The 17,409-nt window shown below is 37.8% G+C and overlaps 1 protein-coding gene across 1 annotated transcript in view; it reads left to right on the top strand.

Moving 5' to 3' along the window:
* The window catches only part of LOC145999339 (uncharacterized), a 478,836-nt gene that overhangs the window by 97,256 nt on the left and 364,171 nt on the right, over window positions 1-17,409 (top strand). The window lies entirely within an intron of this gene.

Below are 17,409 nucleotides of genomic sequence, written 5' to 3'. Positions count from 1 at the left end.
GCATCTGCGTAAAGCGATATAGGTGGCACAACTGCGACAATTTTTATTTTCCATTTTTGATATTCAAAATGGCTTGTGTGCCTTTTATTGTTAACTTAATGGTGAACCCGTAACATATTTAAGAGAACAAAGAAGGCATATCTTATATTAGAACCAAAAACTACGTGACTACCTAACCATAGATCATTACATTCAATGTGGAATCCTGGGTACTTAAAACCCTTAATTTAATACAAGAGACGTACTGGACATTTGTTACGCTGGCTGTCAAAGGTGTTTTTTTAAAAGCATATTTTAAGTCACAACTAATAGCTTATCTTTGTTGTTGTAACAAACGCACCTTGGTAATTTTTGTTGGAGTGGGAATAGGATTTCGTACCCTGTATGATACACGTTTTCTTTCTTTTCTTTTTTTTACATATTTTGAGGTTCATAACATATTTTAAAAATAGTCTGCATCTATATAGTTTGCTTGAGTAATACAGATTTGAGGCGAACATTAAAAGTATGTCTCGAAAAAGTCGTTAATATTCGTCTGATACATTTTTGTTTTAAACCAATCAACACTCAGGGCTCCCTGTGTACCTTGTTCTTCGCTACTGCCATGTATCTCAACTAACCCCTGCTGATTCTGGGAACGGTAACTCCAGGTCATTGACCCTGATGGAATTTCCGAGATATACACTCGAACTTAAAGAAATAGCGCAGGTATGAAGAAAACGGTCGAAGACAAATGTTAAGTAATGTTATTACATATTTTAAGGAACGTACATGTACATATTTCGCATGTTTTGGCCAAAGACAAAGCCAGATCTTAATCACCCACAACTTTCACTCACCTTTGAAAATAGGAGGAAACGTTTAGTCCTAAAGTTTGTATTGTATGATGTCTCAATTAATTTCGAACATACTCTCATTAAACCATATGTATTCTTTGTGATTGTGACCGAAATTTAAGTCATAGAATATGCGAGAGGCCAGACACAAAATATTTCTTCGTCTTGGACGGAACGAAAACTTAGTTTTGTTGTTTCTGTGGGGTGCTATCCCCTCGGTTAATCTGCACCCTCCATTTATCTCTAAAATACTATATATCTACACCGGAATATTGCGACATCGCCGTGAATGTATATGGTAGGGGGTGTGCCACCTTATGTATGTGATGTGACCAGCACCACGCTCCCCCTCGCCCTTTTGCCTCAGAGTTGATCCAGATACCCATTAGAGGCTGGACGAACCCAAGTCTTGGGGAGAACCCTAGAGCCACTCCACAAAAAATCTCACCCCAATTGGCCTACCCCGAGTCTCCCTCGTGGCCATGGGCGTCCGGAAGGGAGGCAAGGGGGGGGGGGGGAATGAAAGTCAACCAAAAAATTTGTATTTCACACATATAATTTCATTTTAGCCACAATAATATGTGTTAATTATTGCATTAACACCATAAATTCAAATTTAAGCAATGCTTTTGTAGGGAACTACACTCTTTTTGGGGAAAATGTGGCTTCTTTGCTCCCCCTCTGGAAAAAATACCTTCCTTGCCCTTCCTTGGAAAAAATCCTGCGGACGTCCATGCTCGAGGCAGTTAAACGCATTTGCAAAACCTGGAAACTGTTGAATCACCGTAACCTACCAAGTCCACACAATCAAAGGACACTTGTGGAAACGGTTTAATTGCAACGTCAGTTTCGCCGACAAACACAAATAAGAGACAGAGTGGTAATAAATCCGAGGCGTAGAAGTCAGTTTTCACGCATCAAGTGATTACATGTTAAGTAAGACATACCCTAGAAGCATAAACAGTAAAGGCAGGCTGCTGAATGTCTCTTTTATCCACAACAGTGTTGCAATCTCCGGATAAGAGAAAGTGCTGCTTTAACTATGAAATTATGCTAAATGCTGTTGAATTATGTTTGGAGCTATGATTAGTGTTATTAATGCATAATAGTTTAATGTATCATGATGCTTCTTTCTTTTATTTTCATGTAAAGTGTTTCTTTAAGGTTCTTTCTATTTCCCGAGCTGTTGAGGGAAATGTCTTACACCAGCTTTCTTTTATTTTAAGGATCCTTATTTAACGTATATTATTGTACTGAGTTATTTACATACTTATGTTAATCAATCGTTATACTTACTTACAATCGTTGTACTTACTTACTCACATACTTGTGTCTTGACTTACTTAAATGGTATACTAAACGTACACTTCGTTTCGTGATGCCAGGCGATGTTGGCCATTTTGTTTTGGGCGTTGCCGTCAATTATCCTCTCCTTTAAGGTTTTTCATCCCGACTCCTCATACTTGGACGGGTTTTATTTGCGCCCCTTTTAGGATTGTGATGTACTTTTCCTTCTTTCCAATCTTAAGTTGTTTTCTTTTGAGACTACCTTACGGTTATAAAATTCCCAGTATAGTTTTGGTTTTGACTTTTGTCTGGCCGCTGTGCAAGTGGTGATGTTTACAAAATGTCAGATCTTTAGCATTTAGAATGAATGGACCCCGATGGGCTCCCCATTTTGGAAACAGTATTGTATTGATCCTTTTGGATACGACTATGAGAGCCATTTTGTTGTGACCCACGCGGTTATGGCTCGTGGTGGGCGCAGATGGTTGCTGCCGACTTTTCTTCTTGTCGTTGGCCGAATCTTTGGAACAGTGATAAAAGAGTCCCTTGACGCAACTCATGTCTATACATGTCCTTCCTCGTAGGGATTTGGCTTCAGGATTTTGTTTTTATCCTTGTCCTTGCCTTGCTCCATATTTCCTTTTGAGTATAGTTCGATTATTTGTTACTTTTCCTGGTTATTTCTCGGTTACTCCGTGCTTCAGCTGGGCCCTGGAGGCGGATTTTGTACGAGTTTGTCAAGCGTACGTTTTTCTCTATTGTAAAATGGTTCTGATTGGAACAGTCCACGCCGGTTGAGGCCCGGTGGTGTGCTGCCCAATCCTTGTTCGGCTGCGGAGTCACTTTGTCTGCGGTTAGGTTGCTCTATTTCTGCGTTTGTGTGGAGATAAGTCTTATTTTTCCTCCTATCTTCTTGTTTACGGGAGTTTAGTCCTCTCATGGTTGTTGCATTTCCTATCTTGGTTTGTTTACGTTACGCACATTAAAAAAAAATGTGTATCACGGCCTAGTGGTCTTGCTCTTGACAGGGGACGTGCCATGTCATTGGCAAATTTCACAGTCAAGAAGTCGCCATTTTCCCCTTGGGATCTTTTTTGGTTTTGTGTCAGGTGATCCTCACGCAGTCCACTGCTGGTAACTTGATTTTGGGGTATTTAGTCTTTTTGGTCCACCCCGTTGAAGGCCCGGTCAGCGCACCTTGATTTCCCCTTTTGCTAGCTGTCTGCATCTTTTTCCTTGTGACACTCGCATAATTTTTGCATCATACTTTTGCATCAAACACGCCGGTTAGGGCCCGGTGGCGTATCGTCGTCGCTAAATGGTTGTACTTTCCCGATACTGGTTGGAAAGATCTTATTCTGCCTATTTATGGCTGTCTTCTTCACTTTACGTACCTTGGCTAGGTAGCATGCTATTTTTCTTCCTCGTTCCACGTCGTTACTTAATACATATGTGTTTTCCACTGTAGGAACTTGCGTAACCAGATAATGCTCCATTATTTACATGTTTACTTACACCTTATTTGCAAATTAACGTTATTGTAACACTTACAAGAATTTAATACACAAAATATCGTCTATGTTATAATTGAACGTACCCCTTGTTGTTGGTACCCTGTATGGACGATTTCATTGCCCTTAAGTTGGCATCAAGTCATTTTGCTATTTTTGCAATTTTCTTTACTAAGCTGGTGAAAGACAAATCTCTCTCTTCCTCTTCCTTCTAATGTGCCTGTATGATTAAATATTGCCCGACATTTTTTTCGAAACATTGATTGATTCGACGCGTTACTTGCGTTGTACTTGTAACTGTTATTTTCCACATACTCGGTCGATTAGATGACCCAATTTTCTATGTTCACTGATAGAAGTACCAAATTTAGGATACACAATAGGGCAATATTTATGGAATAATTTTAAGTTCCTTATATCATTAATTATATGTGTAATTTTTAGCATTTGACCCAGTTAAAATGTACTATTTTATTTTCTTGCCCAAATTCTGTGTATTTACTCGCGGCCAGCATTTAATATTTTACACTGCGACGTATGAATCTTTGGTCACCCTGTGTGTGGTCAGTGTGTGTCATTTTTCTTAAAAGTTTACGTCTTCTTTCACTTTGGTTTTGTAGTAACACTTCCTAGTGTTACTTCGGCAGTTATTAACTGCAGTGATTTTTTTAAACCGAAGGTGTGTTTTAAAAGCGATTACAGTGCTTTTTCTAGGGATTCTTGTGCACGTAATGCCGTAGAAACTGCGGTGTTTCCTGCATATTGTGATGCAGAGGATTTTTCGTTATTTTGTGGTTAAGAAGTAATCCGATCGACGTTGTTGCAACTTTTATAGGTATACCTTGTGGCTCAGGGAGCTGTAGTTGGGCATTTGAGAGAAAATCGCCTAGTTCTTGTTGCCTAGAGATGGCAATAGTGTTAATTCATGTACCATGTGCATGTTGTGCTCAATCGGGAGCAATTTCTGTGTGTGCCGCCAGGACGGCCACGTATATTCGTTACTACTGTTTAGTTGAGTAGAGTATCGCTGATAAGCAGTGTATTTAAGGCATTCGCAGAGGAATGCGTAATTATTTCACTTTCCAGGTACCTAAGCTGGCCTGTCGTGCACATTTGGGTTAATTAAGTGTTATTGATGTGTGAGTCGACACATGAGTTTTATGTACAAGACAGTACATTTTTTTAGTTCGCTATTATGAGAGCGGCGGTTCGAATCCCGTGCTATTCTTTTATGGCCATTTTGTCGCTTAATTGGATTAAGCAGAGTTTCTTTTCTTGGTTTAGATGATCATGCATGATTTGCTGTTGTTGCATAGTATTTTGGTCCCTGTACTCAGTTTTGGTACAGTGTTATCATATTCACCACGTGTGTTTTTAAACTTCCTTAGCGGAATTTGGCCTACGAGGCGGTTTTGTGCCATGGTACCAGTTGTACCTGTTGATTCATCAAGTGTTAATCCGCCACTGATTTTGTGTTTACGATATCTGATCTGATTTCGTTGGTTATTCTTCGTACACTTTTCAATTACGTGATGACCTTTTTCCACTCTTTTGGGCAAGTATCTTATATTATGTAATTCTTGTACACTCTTTCTACCACTGGTTTATTACGACACGATTACTGATATGGGCTTTATGGTTTTTCAACCCTGTTATGACTAGCATCCTGTACCAGGGGAATTGCTGCCTGACGCTGATGGTGTCGCTTCTGCCAATCTTAGGTAAAAAGGACTTTACTATATTGTTCTATAGTATGGCGCCTTAGATTATCTCCATTCAGTTACTTATAGGATTAGACCTTAGGTCTTATAACTTAGTATTTTAGAACATAGTGTCTTAGAGGTCGGACATTATGCTACATGCGCATTACTGGTCTTCTATATATCCGAAATTACGGAACCTTGTGTAAATGGAGAGAAAATAAACATTAGAAAAATGTATTATTAAAGTATCCATGTACCACCCTGAGCATAACCCCAAGTGACGTCAAAGTCCCATACTAGAGACTTGCTGCCCAAAGCTGCCGGTGTTGTTTCCGTCTATGTTAGGTAAAAGGGATTTTTCTATATTCCTAAGTCTTTGATGTCATTGCAGCTTGAATGAGGAGGTTTGATTCCAAGCTTCATGTTAAATGGCATAACTGGATTAAATAGGTTATTCGATGTGTCAATACGCATCCGTTTCTTGCAGCCTACGTAGTAGATGTTCTCCTTTCCGAATTTCAAGCTCCTATCTTGAAATCCTTAAGTGTTTAAACTTGTTCATTTTTGGCTGAATAGCCCTGTATATGAGTCAGGAGGAGCGCTAAGTTAGCTAATTTTCCAACCCGGATCCATGCGTTCCTCGACTCCCGGCAACGACCGAGCTAATCTTATCTTGCTTCCGGCAAGAGCCTTGAAGACCTTCCAGATTCAGCGCTTTCATACATGACACGAAAATACACACATTATGTCTCCTTTTTACACCTTACATTTAATACTTACACTACACAAATGGTATCTCCGAACTTGGGTTCCATTTTATTATATATCTACAATTGTACGCTTGTACTACTCCTTTTGGATCAAGGTCCATAGTTATCTTCCATATATCTGTCTAGAATTGACCTCTTAATAACTTCCACTCCCTTGAGAGATATGTACACCCTCGGGACTTGATGTGTAGTCTTCATGTTCCCTTTTGTACGTGAGCCCCCCCCCTATTGTTTTTGGGTTCATTACACTGTTTTTACTTACACATGCGTTGAGTTCTACTATGAGGTACTTTCAATTGTTTATGTGAATTACTGAGTATACCTCTCTCCCATACATACTCAACATGAGGGTTCGTTCTCCATGTGTTGTTGTCCTTATACTGCATTAAGCCTATTCGGTTACTTTACAAGATTCTGTTTACTGTTTTGATTTCCCTTTTATTAATTTCTTTTCTTGATTGACGTTACTATACAGTGTGACAGTATCCATTTTCACTTTTAACGAGCATATACTTTTGGAACGCTGGTTGTTCAATTAGGATGTTCGAGTCACACTTGTATTTTCCTTCTGGTGTACACTTTGTGTGCGAGCCGCACTGCACCACGGCACAGGTATAGCAGCGGTGATGGACGCAAACATTTGACACGGGCCCTGTCAAACACAGAACTTTTCATAGTTGCGGTCGTCTTTCTCGCCGTTTTTTTCCCGTGGTTAGGCTCGATCTTTCACTTTTGACGGTACCTGAGTACCAGTATTTTTATACGCTCGTATCGACCTCTACTTTTCTTGACGTTACCTACTGATCTTTTAGGTGATATGCAGACTCCTTCCTTCTCCTTGTATTTCAGGTTCGCTTTCCTCGTACCGCCGCTGTAGCGTTATGTTTTGTTCTCGTTATGTACTTTCATTGTATGATGATCCTTGCACCTGGATCCCCCTTTTGTTCCAGTCCTGGCTGTTGGCTTAAAGCCACAGATTTTTCGATTGGGATTAGATTTTTTTTTAATTACCTGTCGTGGGAATGTATTTACGGACGCTATTCAAAGTGAACTCTTGTTCTTCATTATATGCGTCCATGTCTCGACGTTGCCCTCGTCATTTTCTTTTCATGGATTGTTCCAGCCCTGACTTTTGCACCCTTCAGGACGAACACCTCTGGGCATCACCTGTTGTACATCTATTTCGATCTTGTTTTTATTGCTGCATACGCCATACCCCTCCACTGAACGTTAGCTTGCGTTTTTGGCATTGCTGACGTACCTTTGGATTTTTTTATGGACGGTTCTACATGGCTGTGTTTTTGCCCTTTCGTGGGTTGTGTTTTTTTTATTACCTTGCCCCATTCCAGTTCGTTTTATTTTCCCTTACTTTGGCTTTCCCCCTATTTCCTGCTTGCAATTGGGGGCAATTGCAACCTTGGGTCGTGGAGATTAAAGGGAAGATTAGGAAGTAAACAGGAAGTAGCCATTCTCGGATGTCTAGTGATGTAGTAACTGATTGTGACGTCATATCAGGAACATGACGTTTTATCAGAGCTTGACTGCAAGCAATCTAGTTCTTCTTTCTTGCATCTGGGTCAATGTGTTTTCCTACTATCTATTATCTAAGTCAGTGTTTACCTTACTATTGTGTGTTAAGTACTTGATTACTTTTATTACTAATTGAATAATGTTTATTAATAGTGTTTAGAAGTTATGGCCCTTGTTTTAGAAATACTAGTTGTGTTACTTACCGTTCATTCACTGAATGAAGATATCAAGACATTCATTATTAATAAGATATCAAGACATTAATTTTTTCATTAATGAGAATGATAGAATACAATATAGTCGCGAATGAAGTAGTAATTACTCGATGCAGATAGCTTCTTCATCAACTTTTGTACTTAGTATAGTCCTGTTGCTTTTACAAAGGTCTCAATAGGAGACAGTATGCTAAATAAGCATGAAACTTAGTAACCTCCCTCAGCTTATTATTGAGAATTTAAATAAGAGAAAGGATTTAGATTTTAGATCAAGTGAATTGGTGAACTAGTAGAGTAACCAAGCCAATGAAAATGACTTTAAGTGGAAATAATAACGATGTCATATTGTCTTATTTTAGTTATGTCTTATTTACAGGAAAATAGATTAATAGGAATATATTTAAATGATAAGATAGGATAAGCTTAGAATAAGTGTAATATTTCCCCTTGTTTCGTTATATTATTTTATGTGATTAATTAATATGCCTTCACACATGTACATGGTTGAATATGTGAGATAACTTGTCAGTACATTAATATTTGTTATATGTTTGTAGATTTCCTATTTCTTACACTAAATGGATGGATGATGCTGACTTTTCCCTTGTCTACTCTTTGGTTTGTGTTTCCCAATTGGATTCCACTCTTCCTTATTCTGGACTAATGGTGGTAGGACAAACTTTCCTTATTTTTAAATTGCTCAGAAGCCATGAAAATTGAGGATACGTTAATCTAATTGTTTTAATTTCAGCATTCATGATAATTTCAACAATCAATGCAATTTATTGGACTCTGAAACGTCCAAAATTAACGAAGACAAATTGTGAACTTTAACATGAACTATCACATTTCAGACCAATTGCTCTGATTTAGAAAAAATCAACTTTTGCAGTTGTACTGCAGTTTCCTTGCTGTGTTGAACTTCACAAAAATCTTCACGAGGCGATAATTGAAATAATATATACAAAATATTGACTGCTGATTTTTCGACAATTGAATTGTCACATTTTGATATGAAGGTTGATAACTTCTCACATCTGGAATTTATTGGTCTAGCTATTATTGCTGACAACAGATAACAAGAAAATATCTTGTAATTACTCCAGTACACTCACGAGCAAAAATTCTGAATCCAGCTTGAATTGCATTTGTTCGTCACTGTACTTCAGTACACTTGAGTACATTAATATTTCCATTTCCAGGGTTACCATCTATTATCAATCGGTATTATGATGTAATTCTTTTATCCTTACAGAAACTATTCCCTTGGTGTCCATGTGTGTCATTGGTTCTATTGATTTCACCTGCATCCTAACACTGTATTGTTTGCAAATGTTATGTAAATGAAAAGTCAAGTTTAAAACGTAATCCAAAGGACTTATATTCCGTATTATGAATTAACAATGTGAAGTAACGAAAACATGAACATTTTTAGCAAAAGTGAAAAGCAGAACAAAGTGTGCAAGTCTACAACAAATGTGTAATCTACGCAACTACAACCATGATGTAAACTATTTTCTGATATAAGGAGAAATCTCTTTAGCTTATTTAGCGTTACCCACTAACAATTGCTAATACACCTTAAATTCATTTCCTTTAGTTACTACTTGAATAGGTTAGTGTCTCTTATCCCCATACCTGACCTTACGATACTTCTAGATACCTCAACGATATAGTGCCAATATCATCATGTGATCTTCTTCAACGCTATAGCCTGCTACTTCTCTAAAGCCTTATGAACTTCGTCTTGGAAGTTAGTTTCGTTGATGGATGCTATAGCTCGTTTTCTTCTCTCAAGCCGTGATTGATTTTTGGGGAAGCTGTTCATTGTCTTCTGCTTAGATGGAGGCCATCTAAGATAAGGTGGGGAGTATGTAACGTGCAAGTTTCCGCACGTTCATGACTTTCTGTAAACTTGGATTTGGGTGCGGTTTTCAACAGGAAGCACTCAAAGCGCTGTGGATTGATCTTATCTCGCCTGTTTCAGTCCACATGCACTTGCTACCCTTTGCTGAAGTAAGGTCAGCAACAACAGGAAAACTGCGGTTACTGAGAAGGTTTCTAGGAAGCAGATACGATCAGCTACTCCACATGCGGAGAGCCCCACATGCGAACGACCGATGACACGATGCAAGGACAGTCAGTCCTCTGTCCATGTCTCCCTGACCTTCCGCACTTCCTGACAACGACACGAGGCAACAGAAATAACCCTGCCTAAGGTTGTTTCGGCCACACCCGAAGTATATAAGCCCTAGTCACAAGACTAGAAGTGTGGTAGTCGACCAGCAGATCTGAATTACGGCCGGAGGCACTATCCAGTCTCCGACCCAAGATGGCTATCCACCCAGCCAAGTCCAGGCTGTCTTCAGGCACTTAGAAGATGGACAAGGATCTTCACTTCAAGTTTACTAAGTATCGCTAATCTACCCTTCTTTCATTTCAGCTCCCTTCCCCTAACACATAGGTTGGGATATTCTTCATATATCAGCTACACCTGCTACCTATAATAAACCTTGTTATTGTTAATCATTACTTATGCGCCTGATTATGTCTACACCTTACAGCTTCTCCCATTTAGGATTAAGACTCTACCTAGATAATAATGCATTCTCTTTCAGCTCGAAGCCCAGACGTCTTGAGTTACATAACCTGTAACAGTATGCTTGGGCACAGGCCCGACAACCGTTACAACACCCACAACATGTTGTAGGCAAACGAGGATTCCAGGCCACAGAACTACTTCTGCAGGGACATTTTCTGAATATTCCCAACTGAAATCACCAAACTCGTGATTGGAACTTTTTATCTGTGAAGTATTTCAATTTGGTCCAGGAACCTTTTTTTCCGGATGAATTTAAATACAATCTAGAAACCTTTTTTCTGGATGAATTTAAATTCCATCCAGGAACCTTTTTTCTGACTCAATTTAAATACGGTCCAGAATTTTTTTTCTGAATCTATTTATATTCGGTTCAGGAACCTTTTTTCCAGAATCAATTTAAATACGGTCGAGGAACCCTTTTCCCAAGATCAATTTTAATATGTCACAGGAAACTTGTTTTCCGAATCAGTTTAAATAGGGTCCAAATTCTGTATTGAAATGAAGCAATATGCTACTTAAATCGAATTTTAAATTGTGGAGGAAAAAGTTCATTCAACAACCCTGGTTCTCATTATGGACCTTACAAAAAACAATTATCCACTTGTGAGCATGAAAGACTATTCCAGGTGCTGGCTGTTTCGAGACTCTAAGGAACAAGGCCGCGCATAGTGGCACAAATGGGCGAAACGCAAATGCTGCAGTCACATTATCCCTCTCCATGTAGCCCCATTCTCTCATGTGCGTTCCTTCTCTTGGTTGAGACCTCTCAAGTCACTACTTGCGCAGACTTGTTGTCGTTCACTTGCTTGTAGCCTTCATTGTAAAGAACGTTTGAATAGCCATCCCATTGCACTGCAACGTAAATCTTAGGGCAACCAAGTGACGAACAAAATTCTTTAGGGACATGACAAAGGTGGGATCGGCACCGGAAAAGTTTGTCAATGAACAGCCCCATTTACTCCGAATTTCCTTGCATAAAGGACAATTTCCCTTGATGTAACAACATTGCCCGTCCCTGTTATGATAGGTGCAGCCTCACGTTACCTCATTGATAGCATCGGATGCCTGAGCAACACGTGACTGGTTTGCTTGCACTCGGTGTGACATCACATGAATATGGTTCATTGCATTCTGTAACACTTCGACAAGGGAGGTTTTTGTACGTGGCTCAAGAGAGAACAACAGCGTTATGATGTTTTTCCTTCGCTATGGTTTCTACAATCGCAGTGTGGCATTCCAATGTATAACGTACTCATAGACATTTTTAGAAGGTACCTTTTAATCCATCAACCCTGGTCCAGCAATTGCAAATAAAATGAATTCCCAACTGGGAGAGAAAATCTCAAATGTAAATGACTACTAGACATTGTAAAATCTTTTCATATTTAGAGCATTTCTATTCGCTCCAGGAACCTTTTTTCTGGATCAATTTAAATATTGTTCAGGAACCTTTTTTTGGGATGTATTGAAATTCGGTCCAGAAACTTTTTTTTTCCGGAAGAATTTAAATTTGGTCCAGGACCTTTTTCCCTTCATGAATTTAAATACTGTCCAGGAAATTTTATTCAGGATCAATTAAAATATGATCCAGTAACCTTTTTCCAGGATTGATTAGAATACAGTCCAGGAATCTTATTTCATTGAAACAATACGCAACTTGGACCGAATTTAAATTATGCGAGGAAAAAGGTTCTGGTTCTGCAGGGGAACCCAGTAGAATTGATGGGTTCGTGGACCTTTAACAACCCTGGTCCCAGGTTTGAATCCCAGCCTGTGAATGGATGTTCTTTGTGAGTATCCCTTCATCAATTTAATCATGTCATGACTCATCCTGATCTTGGCAATTAGGAAAACGTGGCAGAAATGTGAAGTAAAATAAATCAAACAATCAGTGCTTGAATAATTATATTGAAAACATTTTTACCAGATATCAAAATATCTTGAACTTGAATAGGTAAATTTGAGTTTGAAATTCATATGCAATTAACAATTTCTTATAGATTAGTATATCCTGTAACATTTGTGACTCGTGTTTGTAGATGTATTTCATGTCTAATTATGTGAAATGGCAAATGTAAACTTCACATATTTAATAAAATATTTTAAATATTGAATTGAACCTTTTAATTGAATTGCATTAGAATGTTTTGATGCAATGGAATCTCATTTATGCTTTATATTGTTAATATATTTGTGTGTGTGTGTGTGTGTGTGTGAGTGGTGAGAGGTGGTAATACGTAATATTGAAATAGAGAAAACATATGCTTGTACCCTTGAATTTCTGGAAAGTTTGCCTTAGATACCAGGAATTATACTTGAATTTTATCATAATCCTACAGTGGCCACCTTGTACTAGCAAATTTATATTCAGTTATGGACACAGATTTTGTGATACGTTAATGACAAATTTATTTTTAATGGCGATAAAGTGTATTGCACTGATAATCTCCACCTCTTTTCAAATAGGGTTTAAATCTTCTCTTTGAAAATTATTGTGATATTTCATGTTCAATTTTGTGCATTAAATGTTTGTTTCTTAACATATTGAATAATTTTGATGAGGAAATAAATTCATAGTTAATTGTTGTGCGAATTACTCACTATTAACAACTAAACAGGTATTTTTTTAAAAAAATATAGGACTAATTTTACTTACGTTTTGTGAGTATCTGGTTTTTCGAGAACAACTGTTCCCTTCTTCAGGTTCTTACATGACATGGTCTATTCAAAATTCATCATAGCCACGTCAATTCTTTTCTCCCAAAGTTCCAGGAATAAGGATACAGGTTTGGTTATTAAAAAGGGATTAATTGTTTGGAATACATATTAAAACCCCTTAAAAACTTTCAAGCCCTTCGTTATAGCTAAGTCACGGTATAAAACCTTCACTTCCACAACAAAACATAGTTTTAACATTTTACAGTTTCATTGTGTAAGTGTTCTTTTAGCCTGAGATGGTTTTATACCGTGACTTAGCTATAACCAAGGGCTTGTAAGTTTTTAAGGGGTTTTAATATGAATTCCAATTTTTCCTTTTTTAATAACCAAACCTGTATCCTTATGCCTGCAATTTGGGAGAAAATAATTGACGTGGCTATGATGTATTTTGAATATCCTATGTAACGTAGTAACTTGAAGAAGGGAACAGTTGTTCTCGAAATGTCGTTGAAGAAAAACCAGATACTCACAAAACGTAAGTAAAATTAGTCTTGTATTTTTTAAAAAAATACCTGTTTAATCTTGTAAATGTGTAATATTTCAAATTTCCAATTTTCATAAAGCAATACTTAATGCCAGTGATTCATGATTCATGAATAGTAAAGAAGGGCCGGCCAGTTCTAGATCATCCTTCTGAAAATGCAACTTTTAATTAGAAATTTTTAGCAAAAAATCATAGTTTTGCAACATCTAAACCTCATCTCACAGCTGGGCAATGCTGTGTTTGCAATTGATTCCATTTTAAAATAATAAAGGCTAGTTACCAAGTTGTCATATCACATTCCTTTCATGACATTAAATGAGTCTCTAATTATTCTCCTGCAGCATTATAATACTTGGAGCCATGGTGGTGTAGTCAGTAGGGTGTCTTTTTCCATGCAGGAGACCCGGGTTCGATTTCCAGGATGGGTGATGTAAGGTCAGAATTATTCTGGCCTTCTCCCCCTTCCCTAACGTATCTCTGGTTCTCAACCAGCCTCAAATCGATGGATACCTGGGGGCAACCTTGTGGGGTAAAGGCAGCTGGAGTGTGGTTGTGATCACGTCACCTCCAAAAATGGCCGAGATCGAGAATGTATCTAGCCCTACTCATACATCCCTTAAATGAACCTTCATGTCATTGTGCTATATGCACGGGGATCTCCCTTTTTTTATAAGTGAAAAATCACTATGATACTGTGTTGTGACATTTGTTAATTTTTTGTGAACTTCTCGTAGACCCAGAGGGTGCAAAGAGTGAGGTTTTTTTGAAATGTTGCTGGACTTTTTAGCATGCTGCAGTTGCAAAGACAAAATAGAAAAATCGATGGATTGTCTCTTCTTCAGTTCCATGTAAATATTATTCATCCCTGCCTTTTGGGTTAACCTGGAGAGGGAGAAATGCAACGTAAAAATATATGCAAATGCAGTTATTAAAAAAAAACGCCTCTTTATACTATGCTGTCCATCATTCTCTGTCATTTGCGACAAAAACAAGTCACTGTGGTATAGGCTGATACCAGCAGTCACATAAAAGACACAGAAGGGAAGAGTGCAAGAAGAAATTATACAATCCACAACCCTTCTGCCTCGCTTGAATATAGATAAAACAAATCAAATTCTGCAGTGGCCTTCACACATATTTTGCAAGAATTCCAAAATCATCTGACTTGGAAACAGCCCATGATGGTAGTAATGCTGGTTTTAAAAATGTCCACCACAAGCGTGCAAGCAGGAATTTAAAATGAAATATTATCTTCTATTTCCACAAAACCTTTTCCTGGTAGTTATATGCCTTCGAGAAGTTTAGTCTCAGGTTTCCCTTTACCCATGCCTTTGATCTTGTCAATGATCTGCTTCCCAAGAGGTGGGTGAGGGGTTTGTTCAGTAGTTCTTAAAACTTATCTGTCTCAAGCAAGGGTGAGTGAACTTTTGGAAAGGACAAATGTTGCTCTTTGCCTTGGTTCTAGCAACTCAAAAACAATGGTATCGGAAGGTATCTGTTGGAAAATTTCAACCAATACTTACCAATACCACCGGTATTGGCCAATATGGATACATTGATATGAAAGAAATCTTTTGAATTGTTGACTTTTACTGTATAAATTATTTGCAGTGCTGCAAACTCTTCTAAGTCTTTACTTTTCTTTGAATTTTTGACAGTCATTTATACTCAAAATACTGAGTGCCTTGGGGAAGAGCATACAATTTACTACAAGAGGGTGGAGAAATAATTGTGGACATTTGCATCCCTTCTTTCATTACAAAATTAATATGTCAAATATAATTATATATCTCATATAATTATGGGGAAGTATGTCTCAATATCAGCAGAAATTTGTATGAAAAATATTCGTATTGGTTCAGGCTAGTGTTATCTCATCCCTGGTACGTGTGCTGTGCTGTATACGAAGTACTTATGTAGGATGCAATTCAGTGGCTTTGTCATGCTTTTTAGGTGTTATTCTGTACACGAGTAGCAGTTCTGCTAAACCCTGTTGAGGTTATCATTTCCCCGTGTATGGCTGTTGCTTGTTTGATGATATGGTCCCAGTAATTTGATGATTTATTGATGATTTCGCTGGTTGTGAAGTCAATTCTATGGCCCTCTTGGATTGAATGTTCTGGTAACTCTGATGAAAATTCTTGATGGAGCTGGCATGTTCTTTGCAGCGCTGTTCGATTGTCCTCGAACAATCAGTCAATAAATAAGGATGTTTGATAAACTTACTTCATTACATTTAAAGTAAGTCATGTGATGAAAGGGAGAGTTTGATTTCCATGTTCGTTGATAATTTCGTGACAATGTCACTTCTTTTTTGTGTATGCTTTTGTCTAGGAAGATGTATCTGTAATACTGTGTTAATTGTAGCAACGGAATTGGGTAAGTAGGTATACAAGCATGGGATTTAACCTCATAGTGTTTGACTTTACATTGGAGCACTACATGCGACATGGAAATCTACTTCCATAGTTTTTTTCTTTTTATCAAGTAGGCTACATATTGTATTCTTATGTTCTTCTTAAAGATTCGCATAACCACTTTTTATAGATGCAAAATAATCTAACACAGTTATTTTTAGTGGTTATTATTTTACTTTATCTGCGATGTTTCGTTCTGGTTTCCCAGAACTTTCTCAAGCTACGCTAAGAGATACATTCAACCAGAATGAAACGTCACAGATAAAATAAAATAATAACCACTAAAAATAACTGTGTTAGATTATTTTCCATATTGTATTCCTTAGTAGGTTTGCAATTTTGATTTTTCTGCTTCTAGGGATTTTTGTACATGATTTTACAGTCACATATGTGCATTATGTAGTATAACATTTGAAGAATACACCCTGTAAATTATAACAATTATGGACTTATGCCATAATTCGTTTTAATCAATTTAGAAATTCTACACATCACACATCTATTTTTCATTGCTTAAAGTGCAAGTCACACTACAACTCACATTATGTATTTGTTTGCATCCACCTACTACAACATACTAGTGCTATCTGGAATACAGATAGCCAAATCCCGATAAAATGTTATCCGGATGTTGGAAAATTTTCTATCTGGATTTCAAATATCCAAACATCAGATATTCTGATATGAAGATATACCGATTATTTGGATATCTGAATTGTCTGGATTATCCAGATATCTGTTTTACAGGCTATCCAATCTTTTATTTGTCATTTTCGTATTTCACTACACGGATTTCCTACAGAGTGACCACAAACAAAGAACCTTCTGCTAAAATGCTTCTCCCCTCGAACCATTCAGTTTTGTCCACAAGGAATCATGCAAGCAAGCATTTACAAAATATGTGCCAAACAGTCGGTTGTGGAATGCCAGACTCCCGTGATGCATACTGTGATGATTTCGTAGGACTCTGGGCAAAGCGTTCTCTGAGTTGTTCCACAGCAGCTTCAAGTACTTGTGGACATCCTGGTGATTTTCCATGTCATACAGAACATCCCATGTCAAGGAAGGTTTGGTGCCAAGAGTAAATTGTAGGCCTGCTAGGAGGTGCCTTATGATACTCCGTATGAAACTTACGTTGCACTGCAGTTGCTGGTTGCATCTTGTGAAACCAAAACACACAGCGAGCACATTCCACACCAGTAAGAGTAGCCATTTAGAGGAACAATGCTGACAGTGCTACTGATGGGTGAGTTCGATACTAAAGGAAATGAAAATGAATAATTAGGTTCTTAAACAACAATAGATCAATCTTAGACAATGTTCCAAGGAAGCCAGC

The sequence above is a fragment of the Lepisma saccharinum genome, chromosome 15 (assembly GCF_977018435.1).
Source record: "Lepisma saccharinum chromosome 15, izLepSacc3.1, whole genome shotgun sequence".
Taxonomy (NCBI): domain Eukaryota; kingdom Metazoa; phylum Arthropoda; class Insecta; order Zygentoma; family Lepismatidae; genus Lepisma; species Lepisma saccharinum.
Note: the sequence above shows the minus strand (reverse complement) of the source record. Positions and strands in the feature narration are given on the sequence as shown.